The sequence below is a fragment of the Ambystoma mexicanum genome, chromosome 6p (assembly GCF_040938575.1).
Source record: "Ambystoma mexicanum isolate Mex_15411 chromosome 6p, UKY_AmexF1_1, whole genome shotgun sequence".
Classification (NCBI taxonomy): domain Eukaryota; kingdom Metazoa; phylum Chordata; class Amphibia; order Caudata; family Ambystomatidae; genus Ambystoma; species Ambystoma mexicanum.
The window spans coordinates 1,065,539,841-1,065,567,265 of NC_090935.1; positions in this window are offsets into that span (position 1 = coordinate 1,065,539,841).

Consider the following 27,425-nt stretch of genomic DNA (forward strand, 5'->3'; position numbering starts at 1 on the left):
CCAATTGCTCAAGGGTTAGCTGACTTACATGACTGTGCAGCTGAACAAATACCAAATGAAATGGAAGTGGAAGCTAGTTTACAGGAATTTGAACAATCACCACACAAAGCTTTTGATGAAAAAACATGCAAGGATTTGCCAACTGTATATGTGGATGGTTGTGCTTTTCACATTGAAAATGACAGTAATAAACAATTAGTGGCAGGAATAGGAAATGTCTGGTTGAAATGTGAAGGCGTTCCTAGTATAGGGATGAGGATTGGAGATAGGAGCAGTCAGGTGGCGGAATTGGCAGCCATCTATAAAGCAATTGCTACTGCAGTTGATAAAAAGTTCAGTGAAATTGTCCTGGTGACTGATTCTGACTATGCACGGAATAGCTTTGTGGAGTATTTGCCTGGTTGGAAAGCAAGAGGCATGGTTACATACAACAAAAAACCACTTAAACATGGAAAAATGATACAAGCCATAGACAAATTGGTGTCAGAAAATAATTTAACAATATACTGGAGAAAAATTCGTGGGCATTTAAAAACACCAGGAGAGGATAAGGAGGGAAATGATAAGGCAGACCATCTGGCTAAGATTGGGGCTGTGATGGGAGAATTGCTACCTATTGATTATTTAATGGGTGAAATACAAATTGATGCAGTCACACGTTCTAAAGCACCAAAGGAGGTAGATCAACCGGTGGTGCAGTGGAGTCATGACACGCCAGACCAAGATTTGATTGAGGCACAAAAGAATGATCAAATTTTGGGAATCTATTATAATCATTTGATAGATCCTGAACAAAATCCTTTAACAGAAAATGATTGTATGGGAAAAGAAGAGTTGAGGGTGTTATTAAAGAATAAAACACGAATTAGATTACAGGATGGACTCATGATTAGAGAGTCCATAACAGGGCAAATACAGTGGGTAGTACCCCTTTCATTCAGAGGACTAATGCTACACCATGCACACGATGCCATAACTGCAGGCCATAGAGGTTCACAAAAAACATTAGAAATACTAAAAGATTATGCTTACTGGCCACATATGTCCCAAGATGTGGAATTATATACTAGAGGATGTCTAGTATGCGCCCAATTTAAACCTGCTTCACCAATGCATAGAGCACCATTGATGAAAAGAGGCCTAACTCTCCCATGGTCAGATTTGCAAATAGACTATGTAGGTCCTTTAAAAAGGTCGAGCAGGGGACACCGTTATATTTTGAGTGTGGTATGTTTGATGTCAAAGTGGATTGAATGCGTTCCTGCACCAGATTGTAGTGCGCAAACAGCAGCCACATTGCTGGTGAACCATGTGTTCTCAAGGTTTGGGTTGCCACAAAGAATTGAGTCAGACAGAGGAAGTCATTTCACAAGTACTCTAATGAGTAAGGTATGGCAAATACTAGGTGTGAAAAGGAAACTACATATCGCATATCGGGCGGCGTCTTCAGGTACAGTTGAAAGAAGCAATAGGTCTGTTGTGGATATTTTAAAGAAATTTGTGGCAGAAGCAGGTTCCAGCTGGGATTTACGTTTACCGTTGGTTCTGATGGCAATCAGGTCGACTCCTGCCAAAGCAACAGGTGTTAGCCCCCATGACGTCTTGACAGGTAGGAAAATGGTGTTACCACAACACCTACTATACAGAACACATGAGCAAACTCTAGTGAGTGCATCCACGGTTCATGAATATATTGATGAACTGAGGAGGCATTTGCAACATGCATTTGCTTTTGTGCAGAGAAATCTGGAAAGGGCTGCTGACAGTGCTAAGTCATATTATGACAAAAAGACATCAGTAAAGGAATACAATGTAGGGGATCAGGTGTACAAGTTTCATTTTGGAAAAAGTAAACAGAAAAATTCTAAATTTCTAGCAGCCTGGCAGGGGCCATTTCGAATTATAGATAAGGTTTCTCCTGTAGTGTATAAAATTTTGAAAAATGAAGGTGAAACAGCAATAGAGCAGTTTGTCCATGTAAATCAAATCAAACCATGCCATCCCAGACATGAGATCAGGCGGCTTGAGCATGTAGAAACAGATAAAATCACTTGAACACAAAAAGAGAAAATAAATGCGTACAATCAGGAGGCAGTGACAAAGAAGTTAAAAAGTTGATTGTTATGATGGCACATAAACACTGTAGTATATGTAAAATATAATATAAAATAAATATAAATAAATAAATAAATAAATAAATAAATAAATAAATGCACATATAATGGAAGCTCATGGTTGGTGTGCAGAGAGAAAGTGTATTAAATATTGAATGCTGTTTTATATGTGTTTGTTTTCTTTTAACTTGTGTTTAATTTCAGAAGAAAGAAAAAAAAAAAACGAAATATTTTTATCAAGCATGTTTTATTTTTGGCAAAAGGATGAAGTTAGTATTGTGCTATGTACTTAATCTGTTTATTTTCTATTTTGATTTAGACAATTAACATTATTTGGTCGGAGGTTCTGGGATCAGAGCCCACGGGAGACGATGGAGTCCTGGAGCCCACGAGGACGGATTCCAGGAAAGCCCCAAAGAGGGGTGAAGACCAAGGCTACAAAGCGATCAGCATTGAAGATGATACCAATGATCTGTTTAATGATGATGATATTTGGAGGGATCTTCAAGAATTCAGAAGCACAGGTTGTCATTGAACCTGGACCAGCATCTGGTATCGCGGTGGAAGAGGCACCAGGATTCATCATGAGTGATAGAAGGATGATTTTCCAAAATATCTACATACCATTGAATCCTGAGATTTTGATTGAAAAACATTTGAACAATACCGGAATTAAGATTGAACAGACTAAAGAGTGGCTGGAAATAAGAAAAGAGGACACTAAGCAGTCAATAAGAGATATATTAATGCAATTGGAAAAAACATTCGTGAATTCAGCAGACATTAAGAAGAAGAGAGGAAAGAGAGGTGCGGTGATGCTCGCGATATCAATGGTAATGTCTATAATTGGAGCAATAATAGGTACCACAATATCAACAGCCAATTCTATTTCGGTAGGAACACTGAGTACTAAAGCACAACAACTAAGTATTGACCTAGAAATAATACAAAAGACATTAGATGGAATTAGAGGGGGACTGGATGAACAAGTAAGATTCATAAATGAAACTGCAATCATTCTAAATGAACAAGCGGATGTGATGCAACGGGCGACTAAAATAATACTTAAGCATGACAGAACTTTAAATGAAATATTGAACATAATGAGTCCTGTTGATAGACTATTAACGAATTATATGAGAGAAGTTCAAACTGCAGTTTCACAATTGATTCAAGGACATATTCCCTTGTATTTTGTTTCGCAGGATATCATTCGTCAAATGATAGAAAGATTGACCAGGAGGGAAATTGACCTTATACAGGTAAAAATTGCATTCGAAATGGGGAATGCAATGCCGTTATATGTGGACTTGGAAAGACTAGAGATCGGATTTTTGCTATGCATCCCATTTGTAGCCCCTGAACTTATTTATCAAACGAAGTGGGTACACAACGTGGGATTTTGGCAAGAGGACAAATTCATTAAGATTAAGACTCCAAAAGTGGTGGCATTTCAGTCATGGGAACCTGAAGTTTATTTAATACCAAACCTGGAAACATGTGTAACATTTAAAGAACAAAATTATATGTGTCCAGGTAAACCGTTTGTTCCTGATGCCACAGATGCTATTTGTGGATTGAAATCTGACCCAAATATATCAGAGGGATGTGAAGTGATTATTAGTAATATGGGGAGTGAAGAAATGGCACAGGCTAAGATGGTCAGAGGTAAATGGCTGGTCAGCACCTGTTTAAAGAACATGACGGTAGTACATTTAAACCATGGAACATACGTGGTTAAACAGGTAAAATATAATGTTTTTTATTTACAGGTTCCAAAGGATGCAATTGTGTCAATTGGGGGATTAACATTGTTTCATGTAACAAATGATGTTTGGGAAAGCCAAGTGGAAAATATCGATTTTTTTCAAAGGGATACTTTTCCAATAGATCCAGATGTGGAATATTTATTGAATCACAAAGAAAGACATGTTATGAAAATGAATTTGCGAAAAAACAATATTACAATTAGTAATCTGGGCATAATAGAAGTGGAAAGATTTAATTGGGGAACCTGGGGGGAACGCTCAATAGTGGGTTTGGCTATCCTGGTGCTAATCATGGGTGGATGGTTGATTGTGCTATCAGTAAAAATGAAAATGTTACTGATTTTACTGACTACGTCAGGAAGAGAAAGATATCCCAATACACATGCATTTTAAAAGAAAAAGAAAGAACAAGTTGTTTTTAGGAATTGGCTTGAATCGTGGCCAGATTCTAAAAACAAAAGGAGGGTATATGTAAGGATATTTGGCGTGTTACAGTACAGAGTACAGCACTACTGCACAAGTAGCACATTTTTTTTGCAGCACCACCACAAGGGTGCGGTGCATTGCTATATGGGTTGCCAGATTAACAAGGAAAGACAGGCTATTCAGTCAAAAACGATTTTAACATATAAGATGCAAATCTATTTTTACAGTTAAAAGCACACGTGCTCATTAAAAAATGCACACTATTTTTCACCTGAAATGCCTATATTGCTAGAGACACATTTGAAAATTAACAGCTAACCTATTAACAATTAACCTGACTAATAAAACCTTATTTAACATAACCCACTAATAAAATGTGTTCTCCACTGCAGAATTAGGCATACTCTGAAAACCATTTAAATGCGTGTGCAGAGATTTTTTCTTCTCTTCTCTGCCTGATTCTCCGTGTTTTTGTGCACAGTAACTGCAGGAAGAAGGAAGTCAGATTTGCAACAATTGCAAATGTATAAGCGAAGCTATTGTTGAAGAGTAGGAGGATGAGAGATGATGGATTTCATTGGGACACGTCATACAGAGGGCTGAGAGGAAAGTTTTAGTGGGCAGTATCAGGGAAAAAGACAGGCAGACATCTTTCTGCACTATTGGGGAGAAGACCTGGCTGTGGGGCTCCTGACTGAATGCAGATTCCTGTGTCCTGCTGCAGTCGAGATTGGGGAGAGCTGAAAGAAGGACCTTTCCACTGGCTGAGGCATTCCTATCTGCAAAAGCTGAGAATTCCAGGCAATGACCCCGGTTTGAGAAGGCAAGCGTTCCTTTTTGCTGGAGTTAATCCAAGAGAGCCACATTCACAAAGAGAACAACTAAAAAGATAAGGTAATGAGAAGTGTGGGAGCTGAGTGTGTACGGTAATATGCAGTCAGTGTAGGATTCCTGTGCGTGTCTTAATCAAGTGCTAATGTTGCAATTTGAGTTCTGTTCTCCGCCACTCTCTTTGCAGAGTGTCACAGACAATGCTTTGACTGTACCATTTTATTTCTGTAAAGAATGAGATCGTTTTTAAATACAACTTTTATAATACAGAAAAATATTTGAAAACAGACGGGTGATGTTTATTGTTTACCATTACAATGCTGATGATGTGGGGAGATTTTTAAACAGTGCAATGGTCATTTTAAGACAGATGTGTGCATGTCAAAATCAGTATGAATAATTGTGAGTGACTGTAGCATAGCTTGTTGGAGGTACATGAGCCAACGGGAAGAGAGACTCTCTGAACATAGCTCCCTACCGTATATAAGGTAGTGGAAATTACCACAAGACTACCACATATAGCTCTCTGTCGTAAATAAGTCAGTGAGTTCGCCCATGGTGGCACACCAACATTATCACTGGAAAATGTGGTATTCCTAGAATGCAGGTCTGAGGTCTCTCTAGTGATCACACGAAAAATCTAAGCAAAGATAAGGGATTCTGGACATTGGGGCCACAAATAAAACAAGGGAATTATGCTCACCAAAATACCACCAACCACGTATACCAAATATGCAGGTCTGGGTGCTGAAATAATGCATGTCCATTGTATTATTGTTGCACATGGCCAAATCTGAATACAAAGAGTGATTATTGCTAAGTTATTTTTCGGCGGTAATAAAATACCGTCAGGCCCCAAATCTCCACAAAATACCCTACAGTGCAAATACATTCAACATCTGTGGAACTATAAAAGAAAACACCTATTTGTCAGTAGACACTCTTCTTGCTAAAGGGATCTTATTTTCTGTTTCCTGTGAACCTCCAGGAGAGATCAATTTGGTGTGAAGATTTGGGAGCACTTAAGTTAATTCATCTCAAATGCAATACAACTTACCTTGAAATGCATATGTGATTCCAAGTGAAGCCAATGATCGGAAGAAGATATAGCGAAGATGTTATCAGACTTTTTGACCCCTTTTACCAAGGGTGCAGTGGTGACGTATGCTGAATGCACAGGTCTTCAAAAGCACTGTCAATCCCCTTGAAGGAGATCATCACACATCATCAATATGGTGTTAAACAAAAGCCTACTACAGGCAGAAATGAATCAGAAGGAATACAATGTTTTATGAAATTTGATAATGGCATTTTCTACATTGCAGCTTGGGTTTTCTTTTTAGAATGAGTAGTTATGGAAAGTACCCATCTAAGCAACAGTCAAATGACTGAGCAGACGAATCCAGTATAGGAGAAATCCACTGTCTTAAAGTTATATTTAACCAAGACTGATTCTGATCAAGGTAATTGCACAGATTAACTCCACTGTTTCACTGCATTTGGTGAACAGCAGTGGGAGTAAGGGTTAAATTCAGTCTTGGAAGAATTATAATTGAAATCAATTTGCAGCCTGTGTAAAGGACATCTTCATCCAATGACACCGTAAACTAGAATTGGGTGTCGCGGCCTGTCGAAGGAGGTTAACAACACAATCATCTATCATGCACCGCCTGGAGATCCATATAAAGATTGAATAAAATGAGGAACAAGATAGACCCGTGAATGCAGAATGAGCAGCAAAAGGAAGAGTCCGTAAGGCTCCCATCTGGACCACATGTGATCGGTTAATCAAAAGGAATGTACACTTTAGGACAATGCCCATGTGCAGAGATAGAATTGCGAGGATTGACTCATGGTCCATTGTATCAAAATGAGCTGGGAGGTCGAGAAGCACAAGCAGAAAGAAGCCCCAAACATAAACCCAAAAGGCACAACCTGAAGAGTGGCAGTGCTGGTACTATGATGAGCCTTGAAGTGTGATTGATAAGGACTGAGTCACTAGTGTTGTTACATGAGGGCTTTCAATTAAAGAGATACTGCTATCTCCATAATGTCACTCAAAAATGTAAATTGATGATTGGCTGAAAATGACTTCAAATAGAAACATTTAAAATTGCATTCTTTGGAAATAGAGTTGGGGTTACCAGACCTAACATGACGTTCTCTGGATTTAAAAGCTGAAAAGGAAAATCAGAAGCATCTAAAGAAATCGTTTTTGAAAAATGTGCAGGGATGCTCTCATTAGCATCATGTGTTTGTTTTAAAGATGACAGGATCAAAGGAAAATGTGTTACTAAAACAGATGAAAACAGGGGCGTTGCTAGGTCTGGAAAAGATCTGGGGCAATGCTAATTTCAGGTCTGTCCGGACTCGGGGTTTACTAGCCTTTTGGGTGTAGCCTATGAGCTTCTATCCGGGGCAACAACCAAAAGACCCGGGGCTATAGCCAACTTAAGTTCCCCCTAGCAACGCTTATGGATGAGAACAGTATTCAAGGTAGAATTTGTCTGACCAGAAATAATGGATCTGAAGAAGACTGACTTTTATTGGCAATACCTTGTAGGATACGAATTATTTATTTTTATTTTAAAACATGATTAATTTTACTGCATTTTTATTCTGAGAAATAATGGAAAAGGTAGAAATAAGAGAAACACAGTAACACCAAGAAACGAGTGTTAGATCCGATTGTGCTAGCATTCATTTTAGAGCGATTACGGGATTTTGCCTCAGCAACCAAAGTGTTTCGATTGAGTAAAGCAAGTCTTAAATTCGAAATATACTGAACATACGAAAGTATGATTGGACATAGTGAATGAGACACACATCTATTGTGATACATGTTGTATCATTCATTTGACACTGTTTTAACGAACATGAGTCATTTTACAACAATACAGATATGAATAAAATAAAAGTAAATAATGAGGATTTATCATGCATATTTAATTCATACGAGAAGGGGATACACTAATGCATTGCCCTTATGTATTTTTGATGTCTCTGATATTTCTGTTGTTGTGTATAACTATGAACTGACGAATTGAGAAAAAATAATGAGGAGCACATTTTCTCATAAACAGTTTCTATGTGTGAAGCCCTGGGAATAGTGGGGGGCAATGGTGTTGCATTTCTTTTTATGTTTTAATGTGAACGGGCATCTGATTTATAAAGGACTAAGTAGCATCAAGATTCCGTTGTGATAACACATTCACATCAACCTTGTGGTCGGTAAACATGGCAACCGAAATGAGCACTGCTTGCAGCAGTGATGAGGATAATTGCTAATATGATCCCTTCTCTTTAGCTGATGGGTCTGTAACATGCAGCTTTCCAGATGTTTTGCACTGTGACTCCCATGAACCCTAACATGTGTTGATGCTGGCTAGGGCTTATGAGAGATTAAGTCCACATGTTGCCGACCCCTTCTTTAACGTGTGAGTGAGCAGACATCTGCATTTGTGCCAATTATCCGAGGAGTGATATTTAAGTAAAAACATCCATGTTTCCCCTTTCTCTGTATGGTATTCTATATTCTTTATTTTGTACTGTGAAAATATTATTTTCTCCTTCAACTTCAGATCCCCACTATCATCTGCATATGATTTTACAGTTCCGTTAATGTCTCATCCCTCTTAGCTGTGTCTTCCTTTCTCTGTTTATTTCATCACGCTTCCATACTAAACAGTATGCTACAGAGTAACAGCGTCAGGGCCAGTCACACGGGGACTCAGTCTCTGTTTTCATCCATGAAGTCTGAGATTAGGGAAATATCTATTCTGGAGTAAACTCCATGCAGAATTGGATAGAATGGGTATCGGTGCTCTGGACGCCAGCTGTCCTACACAAACATTGCTGTGTTCCTCTTGCATAATGAGTTTTGATTGTTTCTGGTAACAGTCCTCATTTGAGAGATGGTACAGTATTTGGTTGAAAACGCCATCTAGGATCAAGAAAGTGGGGTAAGGGTATATAAATATTCACCAAGACCAATTCTACACCCCTAAATCCTATTACCATTGGCAGGAACCTATAACATGCCTTAGCAATGGCTCAAAGCATCTCATACCGCAGGTGTTTGTGAAAAAATGACGTTGACATTCTTGATGATATGGTATGGGTTTTGCAGTATAGTTTTCTGATCCAATCTTCTTTAGTTTGTCTGCCTCAAGGTGAGAAACGTTGTTTTCTTGAGAAAAAAAAAACACTCTATCGGTCTGAGTTGAGTTCAGAGTTATCCTCTTTTGATATGGTGGGATCCACTGTGCATGTTCCAGACAGATTCTGCACTACTCCAGTTCATTTTGCTTCCTCGATCGGGGCTTCCCTTGTCTTGCATTGTGTCATGTTGATGGGGTCTGCTGCAGTATTAGTCACTATTTGTGAAGGGCTGCCAAATCCCACCAACATGATTGCGAAGAATTACTTTTTTTAGAAATATGCAAGAACGTGTCTGTCTGTTAGAGCATCCGTAATATTAAAAACCCATTTGAAGATACAAATAGAAGTGCCCCTCGGTCTTCCCCAAAACATTCCTCTTTCTTACGGTTTTTGGCATGAACCATTTTCAAAGGGGGTGTGGGGTACGAACAGCAGGCCCACTTTCATAGAAAAAATTACTCATAGGGGGTCATTACGACCTGGGCGCAAAGGGATACCGGGCACCGGTAATGACACCGGTGCCGGTAATCCCTTTGCGCCCTATTCCGAGGTCCCTTTGCGGGTCCCTCCCTTAACGCCTGGTTTTACCAGGCGTTATGGACGGGACCCGCAAAGGGATACCAAGGATACCGGGGTCAATGACGCCTTCCCCTTCCCATTGAGCCCTATGGGGGATCAAATGGGAATGGGGAATGGCTTTTCAAATGGGGACTTAACGGTCCTGCAAAGGTCAGAATAGACCGGTAAGTCCCCATACCACCAAGTCGGTGGCAGTACCGGTATTGGTGCTAGTCATGGCGCTACCAGCGCCATGACTAGCACCAACCTCGGAAGGAGGGCCATAGTCATTTATTAGTAAAAAATTTAAACAAATTCAGACGTTGCATCCTCACAGATAGCCCACTGTTGCACACGTCCCAGCCAAAAATGGTTGAGCACCACCGTCCTGAGAGCTGGGATCCTCATCCAAATAAAAGGACCTACTTATCTACACCGGAGAGCTGCCATCCAGGTTTATTCTGGATGCCCATATGCAGTCCTCTGAGAGGACCGTGGTCAGTCTGGATGGAAAAATGAGACCCCGGAATGTACAAACCAAACTACGACAAATGCCTCCTCTTTTTTTCAGAATTCCTTGTTGCCCTCGTTTAATGGGTTTTGTACGCACCTACTGCTAACCTGCTAACTTTATGTTTTCTCGTTTTGCTATAGGTGGACGATTATGGAAACCATACTGAATGTATTCATATTTGCAGTTACAGCAACATTGTCTATGTCAAAGAATTTTTTTCAGTGCTACTATTTTTTCAAACACATAAATGCTCGTTATCAAATGTACACCTGTGCACAACAGGCCACATGGGAGCCATGATTGCTGTTAATATTCACAGAACCTCAGACTGGGAATGAGATGTTTAATGGCTAAATCATTTGAAATAATATTGCTACTCAACTGCAGTCTTGGTGCAGGTTTGACGTGGATTTAAGAAACTTTCTTAACAAGATGGCTGGGAAAGTTTGTTTTGTTATTGATTTCCTTTTTTTTCTTTTTTTTTTTTTTATAATAGCCTAAGTTATAGAGCCCTTCAATTGAGAAGTGTGAAACGAAAAAGGGACTGATTTGATGGAATTTTCTCAGAGGAGTTAAAGCATTTGTCCCAAATTCTTTTACTTAAAATATATTTTAGCTCTACAGTGAATGCTGGCTCGGGCCTTATGTCTGCCTTTATACAGAATAACTTTCAGAATTCCGGCAAAAATAGCAGCTATTTAAAGTCATAAAAAAAGAATGTCTTTAAAGGTAATATTAACACTGGCTCGATTTAATGGCGCAATGATTATAGGCCTGTTGCAGGTTTCAGAATAAGCGTTGTGTTTTCTTTTATTTCCTTCCACGTCAGGAGTGCAGTAGCAGCAGTAAATGGCTCAGCCATCGGACACTGTTGCTGTTACTGTGTTAAATTGATTTGGTTTTATCTCAGATTGAAGTGAAAAAAACAAAAAACGTTTCTAACAAAAACTTGATTGCAGAATAAAAGGTTCACGCACAATTAGCCCTGCATTTAGGTGCAGCTGCCCCAAGTGCTTTTGGCATGGCTGAGTACTCCCAGGTGCTCATTTTGCCCCATTTCGTAATTTGCCGGCAGGGAGCCGTTACGTGTAGACAATTACAATTAAACCACGCCTGCCGTGCTAGCATGGCAGGCAGGTGTAATTGTAATTGTAAACGCTATGTACCATGCGAACATGGCAGAGAGTATTTCACTGTAAACGCTGCCTAAAATGCAAGCTTGTCAGGCAGCGTTTACACGAATCCTTATGGAGTCTGCCTGCTTTATGCTAGCACATAAAGCCGAAGGGCTCCATAGGGATCTTCAGCATTTGCGCCGGCATGAAACTGGCGCAAATTCTGGCGCATTTGCATAGCAGGGAGGAAGGGAGACAGCAGAAATGCAAGTTGAATGAAAATGTGGCGTGGTGTAAATGGCAGGCATTGCAGTCTTACTCGAGGCGTTTAAGCCTTTCATTCACGTTGCGCCACGGGTTAAACTGAGTACCCATTGTTTTGTCACCGTCACACACTCTAAGCACATACATTCTTGGTAATACGTTGGCATTTTTACATCCAGTCTGACTGGATAAGTCGCTCACTTGCACACATTTCTTCAATGTTTGATGATGGGACGGAGGGTTAACATTCCATTGCTTAAAGTGTGCCAGTGCACTCTCCACAATCTTAGTCTGTTCGCGTTTCAGACAGATGCTTACTCCTTCTGAACTGTGCACATTTCTTCACCATGACATCATTCCTTGCAGCCTTTTTCGTGCAAACCATGCAGAGAAATGGAAATGCAGTAACTCCATAAATAGGAGCCGCTGGTGGAAGTGGGATACTCCTGCACATAAAATACATGCAGGGACTTAAGGAGATGATTGAATGAGGGAAGTTAGCCATTAGTGAATGAACCACCCAGGGAAGGCATATGAAGAAGCTGTGATTTGCAGCTTTTTGGGAACCAATTGGTGAGTTGAGGGAGTCTACACTCTAAGAACCATGTGAGGAGCTACATGTTTCAATTGTGCAATTGTTCTAGTGCAGCCGTTTTTCCTAAGACGACTGTGTTTGATTGACACATGGTATTAAAGCAGCAGCGACATATCACAAAGCACATCAAATGCAAAAGGGTAGAGGCATAGGCATTTGGCCAGGCATTGTCCATTTGTAAATAAGAACAATAGCAAAACGAGGCGAAAAACTTTCCCAAAATGATATTGCCTCTCTGCTGGATGTACCATCAATTCAACTGATAAAGATCAAATTACATTAGAATGTACATTGAAAGATTTTCCTTTGTCCCTTCTGACCTCACGTATGAAGCTTCAGTGTTCACCAAAAGTTTGCAAACTTTGCGAAATAATCACATGGCTACATTCCAACAAACACGCAATCTTTGAGGAACTGTTTGTTTCGATTTGTGACATTTTGACAATCTCCTAAACTTCATGGAGAACTGGCACACCCCCCAAAAAGAATTGAGATTAGATTACATGAATTTCAACAATAATACACTACGTATTGGAACCCATCGAATCCTTACAGCTCTGTACTGAGCAAGTAGTGTTTGGCTTAAATATACTGTCATTCAAAGTGCTGCATTTATTACGGCTTAGGATGACAATAATAATAATAATTAGGCTTTTATATAGCGCTACAAACCCTCAGGTATCTGAGCGCTGCTTATTATTACCCACGGTGTGTGGTGCTCATTTATCGACCTCGGAAGGATGAAAGGCTGAGTTGGGCCCCGCCGGGATTCGAACCTGCGTTAACAGGCTCTGCACGGGTGTCAAAGCAGGCGCTCTACTCGCTGTGCCACTTGACCGGCTATATTTAAGAAAACAGTAACATCCCAGTGTGGATAGGCTCTTGCATCAGGATATTACTGTTTGCAGTAATAAGCATGGATAGGTGTAGCACCCTTTTGGCAGTGGCCTAAATAGGACCGGTGCAGAAATAGCAAGTGCAAGAACAGCTGTGCCGGACTGTCCAGATTCGCCTCCTGCAAACCACAGTGGTCACAGGTGTAGGAGTCATCACCTTTGCAATGAAAACATGGCTATTTCCAACTGACTCCTGTTTTCGGGATGTTTGGCACATGATTTGGCTCCAAAGTAAAAACATGAATACCTAGCCAGCAGAAGTCTAGATAAAATAACATGGTCTACCAGGTCACTCGCCAGAGGCATTTGAGAGTCCTGGAGTATTCTTCCTGGAACTTGTGGAGGAGGCAAATTGGCCAGCCAGAGCAGACACCTCATATTTAGGAGCAGGAGGGCGATGGAGTGGGAATAGGGGTCTCACGGCGGTTCAGCAACAAGGAGCAAAATGGCCTTCTCCACAAAATCTCATAACAGGGCACATTGTGCTGTATTTGAGACACATGTCCTCCACATCTTTTTATTAGCATGAACAACTTGATAGCACTTGTTGGGGAGAAGTTGGACCCCCACCAGGGCTTCTGGGGGTCAGCTATGGGAGGCCCCAACACCTCCCATTTTGCCCAAAGAAATGCAGCAGAGTCCCAAACAGGCAGCATCATGTTCCAAACTGCGTTTATTTCTGGGCAGCAAAAAAAAAAAAACACACAGAGAGCTTTGTGCACAGCGAAAATCCAGGCTCCGTCCCCCCCGGGGCTGGCTTGCAAGCCAGCTTTGTAACACACTGCAGGCTGACATCACATAGTTGGACCAGCTCCCAGAAACCTATCTCATCCTGCTATTGGCTGCTAAGAGATGGGTTACCTATGGGGCCCTTATAGGAAGCCTAATCATTGGACATTCGGACTTTTGCGTCAGTGGGCTGGTTTTAACTGCGCCACCCCCATGATCTAATTCTAAAATTGTTGCATTATGAACTTGTTCCCATTAGTTTTAGCTGAAACAGGCGTTTCGCCCCTGGGCTCTCAGCGTTCATTGGCCAGAGCTGAGCCATTCTTGTTACAATTATGTTTCAAATGATATGCGGGTCTTTGCGAAAATGTCTTTCGTTCCCAGTGGCTTACTCGTATTTGTGAAGAATTAAAAAAAAAAGTGCTTGTTTGCCAGAGTCCACTGTCGTTCAAGGAAAGGAATCTTATCTTACTGTAAGACCTTGGTTGCTGCTGGGTTTGCGAGGAGCATTGCTGAAGTCAGCACGAATCCCCACTGCGGTTGGTGTTTAGTGAGACAAATGTACTTGGCTGTAGTTTTCCTAAACAATGGCTTTACACTGTGCCATTAGATCAGGTTAATTCATATAAGCATCTGTAAGCCTTTAAACAGAAATTCTTGTGTTTTGTAGATTCTGGTATTGCTGCATTGAGGCTAATGTAGCATGTAGGTTGCAATGTTGGTGAAGTGAGTTTCTTTCAGCATATTTGTCACCCATGGGTGCGCTGGGGCCTGTTTCAAATGATAAGTGTGCTCCTTATTCTTCCTGCTGTTCTTCCTGTCGATGTGCCTGGGGTGAGGGGCAGGAGTTTGATCTCGATTTTCCCTCTTCAGTCCCCCCTCTGGTCGACTTGTCAACCACACCATCAAGCAACATTCACCTCCTTCCGGTCTGCATATCTTTGTCAATTCTCTGAAGTGTCCATAATTGTTCACATTATTGGCGATGAACAGTGCATGTAGTAATGTTCTCCTTCTGCGTTCCACCACACTCTCTTCCCTTCATACTTCCTCGGATCACAGGGAGTGTCCACCTTTATTACTGCTGGAACCATGTCGCACACCACTATCTCCTCCCTTGGTCCGGCTCTTCCTTTCACCATGTCTCTTATTTGCATTCCGATCTCTTCTTCTGTTGATCTCTCCCATCTTGCAATGGATCTTGATCTTGCACAATGATGCTGCGCTCGGTACTAGTGCTTCCGTTATCACCTTCAATCAACCAGCCAGTCATGATGGCATCCATTACTATGGAAATGCTAGCCAGTTCTTGTCTTTCTCTGCTCACATGTGTTTTCTGTTGAACAGTCTTTTGTGTGCTGGTACTTCATCCAATGTTGCTTCTGTCTCGCTCGAGAAGTAGTTCCCCCCTCTTTTCACTCCTATGTCCGTTTTTCTTCTTCCGTTGTTTGTGCTTTTGGCTCTTTGTTCAGTCACTTCCTCTTCCTCCTGTTATTTTCCATCTTGGGGAATGTGACATGCTTCAGATCTTCCTTGGGCATCACCAACAAGGGCATGCTAATGCGCACCAACGAACAGTCGCCTCCCCGATTCGGTGGTAGTTTCTCTTAATCTTTAGATGCATATGCTCAATAATAGTCCATAAGCACTGATGTTCCTGCATCCATCATTTTCGTCCACTTCTTTTCACTGTTGTGCTGGTAATATAAGGCTGGTGCCTTCACAGTATAGGTCTGTCTTCATTCTCCACCCAAGTCACCGTCTTCACACTTTTGTCCCACTCTGTTAGGCACTTATCATATTTATCTCTTTTTTATTTTTTCTTCTCTTATTTTATATTTCTCTTTTTTTGCAGCTTGCTCACTGGTGCATTTGCTAGTTGTTTCTTCTCTCTCTGGCTACTTGCTACATACAGTTGTTCTTCAATGAGCTGCCAGTAGTTGTTCATCATGGGTAGTGTCTTGATGTAATCTTCTTTCATAGGGGATTGCCTCTTTTTACATCAATCTCAATGTTGCTGTCTTCCCTTGCAACCTTCTTCACTTTTGGAACACTTTGAGATACATGGGCATCGTGCTCTGCTGTAGTAATTTCTGTTGTAATCAATTCTCTCAAGGCATACATTATTAAAGAGCAGTCAGGACAGCTCTCCCCAGTGGTGTCCCTACCAATTTTGTACATGTGTGCATGTTGTTTGTTACTTCTGCTATGTGTGTGATGTGTATGATTTACACCCTTTGTGTCTGCACTTACCTCTCCTTACTTTGGCAGTAGTTTTTTCCTCACCCTCTGACACCGTAAGTCTTCCTGCTTGGGTTAGGAAATGTTAGTAGGGGGTACAGCGGTAATGCTCACTATTACATATAATTTTTAAATGACCACCCCCCATTATTTCGTTCATCATTAAGAGTCCAATCTTTACAATAAAAAGTCCTTATTTGCTTGCCCATAACCACTTACGCTGCTGGGTCCTTGCAGCTGATGAGATGATAAAGTTGCCCGCCTGATAATCGCAAGAAAGGCGTTAATACATTAGTACTTGTTAGTAACCTCAAGCTCCGCGAACTGAACAATCACTAAGGGCAAAAATGAAACCTCCCTCCCGGACATTTCTTGTTGAGGGTTTCTCAATGTGTGTCGGACAGTATATGCACTGTATTCAAGTTGGGGAAAAGTTTGGGCTTTGTATTCAATGGAAGCAAGGAAATATACTTCAGGGAAACGGTTCTGAGGTTCCTGACAGAGTGGGCAATTGAGTTGGAAAGGCTTCAGAATGGTTGAATGAGTAGGCCTCAGGGTAATTAATAGGAGATAATATTAAGGAAATGTCCTACACAATTCTAACAGCATACATACGCAACAACCTGCATGTGTGAGGAAAAGAGAAAGAACAATAAGTGTTACAGCTGTCTGGTGCACAAAATATAATTTAAATCCTGTTTCAGCATGCTATGCACACTGTGGTGTTGGTCGCTATTCTAGCTGCTTGTGTGCGTTGGACCATAGGATGGCCATGTTTCCCTAATTCGAGAGTGTTTGTGCTGTCTTGCAGTTCATGAAAATCTGTTGTGTTGGCCCTGTTGATCATTGCTCCTTCGTTGCCAGGGTGGCCACCGCTTTGTAGGGCTTGACGCCTTGCATATCTAACAAAGTCTGTCAGGAGGGCACAATGTCCCACTCTAGTCCCTAGCCATTGGAAATTTAGTTGTCCGTTGTCTTCAGGCCTGCCCTAGGTCCTTTGTATCTGGCAAGAAATGAAAAAGAAGTGCTTGAGACCTGAAAATCTACATATTCTTCAATTTCTTGACCTAATCTCTCTGCACTACTCTTGCACTAATAAGTGTCCTGGTGGGAGGAGCCAAGGGTACATTTATGCACCATCCTGTCACCACCTGGTGGGTGTTCAATGGCGGTCTGACCGTAAATTGTTACATAATTCGAAAATGTACCTGGAAAATGAGTAGACAACCACTATCCTGTAGCTGTATCCTTAACACATCTGGATCATCTGCACTTGATTTAGGTTAATATACTCATGACACACTTGGATCATATATACGCAATTTAGGTGCTAGTGTACAAATGGGCATTTGAATCTTTATATTTACTGTACTTTTGTTTTAAGCTATTTGTAGTGTGTGCCTTTGTCCCGGGGGTGGGAGGGGGGGTGGCATTAGGCACTGACAAGCTAAACAGGGAAACATCAGGGTGGTAAATCTGTCATATATGGTGGCTGTTTGTCTAAATTAAGAGGATCATGTTCCTTAGTTAAGATAATCACAGGGGTTTTAAATCTTTCTTCTATGGCTCCTCTCACAGCTTCTCAGGGTGTGCCCCGCATTGAACTGCAGGCGCTTTAAGGTGGTACTAATGAAATTTACTACCAAGTATTTGTTACCCCCCTTTTTATCTCTTTTTTCTTTTTGTTTTTGTTCTCTATCAATCCTAACCATCACTATTTACTCCCATGCTGTATCCCACACCATGTCCACTTGTTAAACCCTACCTACTCTCTTAATTACTCATTTAAGTCTAATATTGTATTACTCCACTACTTCTATTACTGTTAAATTTAAACAATATATTTCTCCCCCATTATCTACTCCCAAATTTTAATACAACCATTATTCTCCAATTTGTGCAGCAATGACCTCTTTCCCTATATGTGTTGGCTAATGCATTTGTGCCAGTGCTGTTTTCAAAAGCGCTAGTGGCATTACTACTTGCACTGTGTTAGTTTGTTGCCAAATGGTGTCTGTTGGGAACATGGATCATCCACCCTTTACCCCTATTTCTCTCCTCCCGTGGTGAACCGTCAATGAAATGTACGCCTCCCCCCTCAAGTGCACCTTCCTCCACCTTGTGTGTCTCATTTAATTGCTCTGTGTTATTTGTGTATGCATGAGCCCAGCCTCCTCGCTGAAAGATGTGCGCTCAGAATGTAGCTGAATGTACTCTCTTGTGATGCGCTATCTTTATGCACCCCCTCTGTACCGTGTCCCTCCACTATACCTAAACAATCTTCCTTACTTTCAACATGTGTATGCCTTGTGTTGAACAAGTTATGGCTTGTCTGTTAATAAAATAGTCATATCCAGTCTGCTCATGATGTCACAAATGTCCCTTCCCTAAAGCATGGCCTAGTCACTCCACTGTCACCCAGAAAAGAATGTTTTTTGTTGCCTATCACCACCCCTATGCTATTGTCCTCTGCAGGTTTGAGTGTGCGTGAGTGTGTGTGGCAAAGTGAGACTAATCACGTTTGTCTTTGGGCTGTCCTATTAAGAGTATAATGTCACTCTATTTTCTTTGAAAGGGTTGTTCCCCACCAAGATGACCCCTCCCGGTCATGTAAGCGGTACTGTTGCTATTGTGTCAGTGTTCTGTATGGGTGCTGACTGCTGTGCAGTGCCCATGGGTTGTGATGCTTGCAAGTCCTGGGGTGGTGGTGCTGTCATTTGTTGTGTCTGTGTCTGTACATGTAGTGGTGACAGTGCGTGTGTTGGTGCTTGTGGTGTTTTTTGAAATGATCCCGTCCTGCCCCATGTACCCTCCCCACATGGCGGTGCGTATTTTGGTGGTTGTTGATACTGCTATTGTGATGCTTGTGCATGTTATTTGGGGCTGGTTTTAGCTGCCCCTTCCATTGCATACTTTAATAATTTAATTTCTACAAACTTGTCCTCATCTGCCTTTCTCTGCCTCTGCCATTTGCTTACCGTCTTCTCTTGCCACAATCTACAATGCACACAGCCAATATCTAGCACGCTATATTTCCTGCCTCACTTCCATAACCCCATGCATGCTGCACCACCCCCTACTCAGCCTCTATCATGTTTGGCTGTGATATCTTATTCAGTCCTTCTCTCCTCTCCCATCTCTTCCTTTCCCATTCCAGTGCAACCCTCTCACTGGCCACTTTTATTGCCCGTTCATCCTCCTGCTTTTGTACCCATTCCCTTGCCATCTATCCCTTCTCCACACTCTTTTCCAATAAGCTCAATCTCTTCCTTCCTCCTCCATTCCCTTTCTTCCCTTTCCAGTTTCCCCGCTCTCTTCCTCTCTCTCCTCTCATTACACTTTCATTTCCCAGTCCCTCTTCCTTCTCTCTTCTCCCTCCATTTGCTCTGCCCAGTCAAGCTTTTTGCGCTCCTTCTCCCCACTCTCTATTGCTGTGGTTGCACCTCCTTGCAACTCCCCCTTTATCTTCCCTTTAATTTTGAAAAATACATGTACTGCTATTTATTCCTCTGTACCTGTGCCTTCAAATCTGCTTCCATGCACTGCAGCCCTCCTTTGCTCGCTCCGGTGCTGCTAGTGGGTTGTTCTGCACCTTCCTGTTTGTTCTATTTAGTGTATTGTGATGGTTTGTATGTACCTTTTAAATGTCCTTCTGCTGCTTTAAATTCTCTCATACAATTAATTCCTTTCTTACCATCTGTGTCATCAAATATTACACTCCTGAGGTGCAGAAAGGTGAGACCCCTCTTCCCTCTGCTAGTGCTGGTTCAGCATCTGCTGATGCCTCGCCACTTGCCTTTCCTTCATGCGCCACAGTTCAACTGTAGTCAGGTGCTTTTCAGCCTCTTTCCCGTGTAACTGCTGTGAATGTGTGTCAGTAGCAATTGCTGCACGCCTCTGGAGAAGCCGCCTATGGGCAGCCATGGTCTTTTTTTCCTTCAGTGCTTTTTAATTATTGCACACTATGTTTTACTAACTTATTTTGGCATGGAAGCTGGGTGCTACATACAGGTGAAGGGGAGTCATTTCTCTGCTACCCCTAAATGCATTATGCTTTCACCTCACCTCTAGTTGACAATTTCAATAATCCGCTGTTCAGGGAGCAAAAGTTAGAAAATAGTGTAACATTTCTCTTCTCTTTTTTTTTCTTAAATTTCTATGAGCCTTCTTGGCTCTGTAACTTAGCCAGTGCACTCCACATGCAGCCCAACTTCACCAAACCATTGCCTTCTCTGGCACACCCCCATGATCTTGCACATGTGTCTTCCACACACCGCCTCTGGGTCACCTCTCCTTCCGCTCCAAAACCACACCACTAGCTCCTCACCATCAAAAATCAGTATCCTATGCATCAATCTAAAGGTGACGTCACCAAACTAAAAACACAGTACAAATGAACAGACAAATGTGCATACACAGAACAATAACCCATTGCTTCCAACCCCACAAAGATCCCAAAATAAAACACAACAATCCCCACAGCTGTCGTCCCGCTTCAACTGGAGCAAGGTAATCCACAATAAACTCTTATAATCGACTGCGCACGCTGCGTCGCCTCGCGTGTGATATGCCCCTCACCAGGGGAGCTTAACCAGCCAATTATCTTCTGCACTCGGGCACAATCTAGCTACCTCCTGTGGGGAACCATCATCCACTCACCGAACTAAAACGCTCAATTAGAAGGGAACCTCATCTACTCATTGATCTACAACATCAATTCATAGGAAAGCCATACCCCCGTACATGTAATCGCCATCCAGACCAACCAGTGCGGCACTCCGTCCTATACATGGGGAGTCACTACCCCACCCAAAAGCCTCATAAATCCAAGAAGGGACCACTGCAACCGCTCCAGTCCTAACTACAATTCACGTGCCGATCACCACCAATACGCCAAATTTTTGCGACAATGTACAATCTCCCACCACCCTATTTACAATACCTCCCCCCAGTTCCTATTCAAACAAAACAACATCCTAATACTTAAAACATTTGCCCATTGTTACCCCACACAATCACACCCTTCCCTCAAAGCCCATGTTGCTGGTCTCTTGAACCTGTACTTACATTTCCTATGCTGCACTGGCAATTGCTCTGCTACCGGACCCCCATCAAGGTGCTTCACCGGACCCCTTCTCCTGCAGGGCTCTCACATGCCCTGAAGCGGGGTATTTCCAAGTGGCCCCTGAGGCCTTTATCCGGTTAAGCGTTTTCCGGTGGTCTTCAGCTGCAGGCGAGGGTCCCACAGCTTCCTTGAGTCGGTGGCAGGGAGTGCAGTTCAATGCAGGGCTTGTGCAGGCAGTGCCCATTCACCAATGTCTTACAATGAGCAATGAGCCTCACAGAGGGCACCAACTTGTTGGGGAGAAGTTGGAACCCCACCAGGGCTTCTAGGGGTCAGCTATGGGAGGCCCCAACACCTCCCATTTTACCCAAAGAAATGCAGCAGAGTCCCAAACAGGCAGCAACATGTTTCAAACTGCATTTGTTTCTGGGCAGCAAAAAAACACATAGAGAGCTTCGTGCACAGCGAAAATCCAGGCTCCGTCTCCCCCGGGGCTGGCTTGCAAGCCAGCTTTGTAACACACTGCAGGCTGACATCACATAGTTGGACCAGCTCCCAGAAACCTATCTCATCCTGCTTTTGGCTGCTAAGTGATATGTTACCTATGGGGCCCTTATAGGAAGTCTAATCATTGGACATTAGGACTTTTGCATCAGTGGGCTGGTTTTAACTGCACCACCCCCATGACCTAATTCTAAAATTGTTGCATTATGAACTTGTTCCCATTCGTTTTAGCTGAAACAGGCTTTTCGCTCCTGGTCTCACAGCATTCATTGGCCAGAGCTGAGCCATTCTTGTTACAATTATGTTTCAAATGATGTTTGGGTCTTTGCGAAAATGTCTTTCATTCCCAGTGGCTTACTCCTATTTGTGAAGAATTAAAAAAAAATGCTTGTTTGCCAGAGTATACTGTCATTCAAGGAAAGGAATCTTATCTTACTGTAAGACCTTGGCTGCTGCTGGGTTTGCGAGGAGCATTGCTGAAGTCAGCACGAATCCCCACTGCGGCTGGTGTTCAGTGAGACAAATGTACTTGGCTGTAATTTTCCTAAACAATGGCTTTACACTGTGTCATTAGATCAGGTAAATTCATATAAGCATCTGCAAGCCTTTAAACAGAAATTCATGTGTTTTGTAGATTCTGGTATTGCTGCACTGAGGCTAATGTAGCATGTAGGTTGCAATGTTGGTGAAGTGAGTTTCTTTCAGCATATTTGTCACCCATGGGTGCGCTCGGGCCTGGTTCAAATGATAAGTGCGCTGCTTATTCTTCCTGCTGTTCTTCCTGTCGATGTGCCTGGGGTGAGGGGCAGGAGTTTGATCTCGATTTTCCCTCTTCACCCTGTTGGTAGGGTAGCCTCTAGCTACTGACCCCGTCGTTGATGTTTGGCAGCATTTACTCTCAAGCTGAAGTACATGTATTCATGCTACTTTAAAACTACTGCATGAATATATAGACTTTGTTTTAGGCACACATCCTTAATGCAAAGTGTAATATTATTTTTTGGGTGCATTTATTGATGGAATTAACATAGGGGGCACTGATTGCACTTTGCACGCCCAAAAGTTATGCATGCTTTAGGACTAACTCACTGGCACATACCCTACTTGCAATAAGCAATTAAAGACATATATCTGGGAAACAGTTGGCATGGTAAATCCAAGTGAAGCACCCTGCAGACCATCTACAACAGTGACCAGGTAGGGGTAGACTTTAACCCCTCCCCTACTGAGAAGCCACCATTTTGCAGCTTGGAGGCCCCCTAGACATTGTCTCTTGAGCACCTTAACGGCTTGTTGTGATCCTTTGTTGCTACAAATAGACAGAAAATATGCCTTGGTTCTTACTTCCCATGTATATCTGTTTCCAGCTAAAGTGTTTGATGGTTGTTTTGGGAATATCTGCACTTTCCTTAGCGCATCCATTCACAGGCTTTCAGAGATGAGGGCAACAGAACTGGCGGTTGGTTGTGATATCTTTCTCTGTTTCATCCTTTCTCCCCTGTTAGCAACTTGTGGCCACTTGGTGCCACAAACAAAGTACACAAAGAACACTCAAATGAAACATTTTATGGACCGATTGAGGACGCTAATAGGAAGTTTGGGCTAACTGCCTTTCATTACGAGGAACAGTGTTGTGGGTTTTCTCGCAATTGACCTAACACAGTTTTTGCAGTTCCATTACGTACACTTTAAACTGTTTGTGTATAGTAGCAGTGCATGCACCTCACATGTGGTGGAGGTCATTTTTCAACGTATTGTTTCTTTTATTAACAATATACTTTCAGATCACAATGACCCCTTGGTATGCTCATTGGACCTAGTTTTTCGCTCCTGTGGTTTCTTGCATTTGGTGTAGTGCATCCATGAGCATGTGGCGCTTTAACTTATTCTCAATGGTTCTCTTGAATGTCTATTCTCCACATCTTACTCCGAGTAAGATGACATGTCCTGATGAGCGGTTCTCTATATTTCTTTTTCCATCGTCTTCAACACTTGATATGTATCATTTATTCTAAAATATCAAATTGTGCAGGCTTAACAGCGAGGAGTTCATCCGAGAGTATTGGGTAAGAACAAGCTACATTGCAAGTGATTTCACTATCTTTTTAACTCGTAACGACACACAATGCTCTATATAACAATCATCTAAGCGGTTTTCTTCATTTTTATGGTGCATTATTTTATTTGTGATATACCTTGATGGATTTGATCCCATTGGAACATATTAAGGATTATGTACCCATTTCTAGAAAACAACTTTTCAATCCCTTTGAGTTGTAGGCACTGTTACCCAGGCTAAATTTGTATACAAGGGAATATTTTGATGATCCTGTTAATCAGATTGCTCATTGATTCATTAGCTTCTGATTAGTTCTTCAAGACTTTAGTATATGTGACAAGTCGAATGGTTTTATTTTTTGTTTTTCTTCTCTCTATTATTTTGTGTTGACACTTTGAATTCATGTTTTTCTTTTATTGTATTGCATTCCCTTTTGTCTGCTCTCCACCTCAATGTTGCATTGGCAAATATGGTTAACTTTTTGTTGTGTCTGATCAACACATCGGGTAATGTTGATGGTTATTGCAATTATATGTTATATTGTTATCGTGTGATCTGTGTTGTACAAAAAAGAATTCAGTTTTGTGCATTGAGAAAGACCTATCTGGTCGAAACACGCATTGGCACAATTGCACAAATCCAAGAACTTTACCATTAAAGTGGGTTCTGCATTAGACCCTGTATTTCAATACTGGGTGCTCATTGATATTTGTCAGTGCATGATTGGAGATCCATCTCCATTCTCTGTAACAGGTATTAGTTGTGAATAAAAAAATAATATCAGTAAACGCAAAGATCAAATTATTGCAAATACCGTTGTCAACGCCCCAATGAACCCAACCAATAACACCACCAGACGGCAGGGCCATAATTCACCAGCATAAATAGGATCAATTTACCAGTGTGAGCCTGATCTCCCACTGTATGAAAACAGCTTGTGGAAGGATGAGGATGTATCTATGGATGCTTTGTGATAGGCCTGTTAACAAGGATGTGCAGTTTGATTTTATAGATGCAGTGCTGGGTGCTTTGGGGGCTGATGAGTTACAACCCTGTATTACTATGTCCACTCAGGAGATTTGTCAAATGGCTTAAAATCTATTCCAAACGACGCCTGAAATATTTGCTGATAACCCGAGTACAAGCGCTATACACTCAAGCATGCATAATGATCATGATTTTGAAACTGAAAAGAGCTGTGTCAATATTTCAAATTATGTGTGTGATAGTGCACGTGCTGTACCCACTGATATTCAAGATGGCGGTGCCATTATAAATTACACCAATGCATTTCTTGATCACGATGCTGAAAATCAGAAGAGCAGTGTTAATGTCTCAGAGTGGGAAGTGATAAACACCTGTTGGGCCATGCTAACATTCAAAATGGCATAAACGCTAGTATCATCACTACAGATGACACAGCAGCCCCACGTTAAATCAAAGCTATAAAAAAATACTGTCTCTCATGAAAACTTTGAAGCCCTATTGTAAAAGTAAACCAGGGGGACAGGATATCATGGGTTCCTTTCAATATGTGGAACAGGTAGTTTCTACATTAATAAAACCGCTGGATGATGGCACTTCAGCCTTAACGGTGGGGCGCTGTGGGACATCCATGGTATGAGAGATCAACTATCCTAATAGCGCAACATGCAATGCTCAAAATGTGGAATATAGCAAACCAGGGGCAGCGGGCCTGGTCAGTTTGAAAAACATAACATATCTTCTACGCCACTGATAACCACTGCAAATGATGGTATAGTGATGCCTATCCCTAGTAACGCTGCTACTCCACCAATACCCACTCAAGTGGTGTCACAATCATCAGATGTAACAGGGTCTAATGACAGAAAATGATTGTGAGTAGTAAACAGCTCACACTTGAAAACAACATGGCCCATTACACTGCGGGCGTGTCTTTTAAACAGCCAGCAATTCATTAGAGCATGCTTGCATTTAATGAGCGCCCATTGTAACAGGAGAGATCCAATGTTTGAAGTTGGAAACATAATCACTATTATAGGTGGTATGTCGCTACAGAGTGGGGTGCTTACCCAGTTCAGAGGCACAGTAAAGACACTGAACGATACTTAAAATGGTGTAGATCCAGAACCAAGCGATGTTGGTTATTTAAAACTTCAAAAGGACTAAGTTGGTTATATCCTGACGTGATTGTCCTTATACCCCACAACTTCAAAACCGATGCTCCTTTGTACTTAGAAAGGGTGCAGGCATAGCAACAGATTATACAGTCCTTGGGACACAGGCTGGCCATTATAACTGAAGCCATAGAAACATTGGCCAGGTGCATATTAGAAACTCTTGGACCCAATGATTTCATACAGTTACGCATGGACAATGATGGTTTAAACAGAACCTTATTCAGAAGCCAATCCACATGTAATGTATTCTGCCATTTTCAATTTGTGGATAATCTGTGCAGACTAAGACCGAAATTATGTATTTTGCACCACTAGGAATCATTGAGGTAGTTGTCAGGCCCGGCTCTGAAGGTATTCATAAATCTTAGAACAAACTCATTCACAGTCATATTATCAAATCTAAAAGCAGATCGCTATTCAATTTCAATCATTGTGAAAATGCATTTGGCTCAGTGTCCTATGTAGTATGTATATTGGCATAAGCACATTCACATCCACATCACACTACGAAACTACTGCTGCAATAATTATGGTCACGTTGCCATTTTGCTTTATTCACCATCTTGGATGAAATGTTCAGTTCCCTCCTCATTTTGCGTTCTTTGCTCTGAACGCGGTAGAACACAGCGGCATGAACTTTCTGATATTTACGAGATAGGAATTCACATTCTGCTGAGCATGCTGTTTGTCTTACACTGTAGAACCTTGAAGCCTTTGCAGTAGCATAGCTAATCTACAAGTAGGTGGCCGCCTGTCTCGACCATGTTTTCCCTGATGAACCATTAATAGTAATAATGTGCATTTGAACGGTGCTCCTCTAGAGAAAACCCTATTCCCAAGCTTTAGAGCAGATTGACCTTAGGCTCCAGAAGCAACATAGATAAGCTGTAGAGAAAATGTTACCTTGTACCAGGGAACACGATATGCCCCACACACTGCTTTGCCCTGCTCCCAGACAGTAAATTGTCAGTAGGAGGACGGGGAAATATGCAAAACTCTTTTCTTAGTAATACCATCTGCATGGAAAGGTCATGAACTCTATGGACCCTATCATATGAGGGGGCTGGACAAGTGTTTCATATGTGCTTCTGATTGTATATATGTGTGTGTTTTTGGCGACTCAGGGCTCTCTCCCGCCACAGTGTTTGTACACATGCATCGTGGGGCACTGAGACCCAGTCGCGACTGTAATAAACTTTATTGTTTGACCTTGTGACTGGCTATTTCTATTTCTTTGTAGTAAGTCTTATTTTGTGGTCTTTCAAATGGCACCTGAATAGGGACCCTCCTGTTGATTTTCCATTCGTTGTTGGACAAAGACGAGGCTGTCAAATCGAGATCAGTGAGTAAAACGGGCCCCTGAACAAGAGACGTGTTTCCTCGCAGACTGGTATGCCTGATCTCTGGCCGATTGCAGTGCCT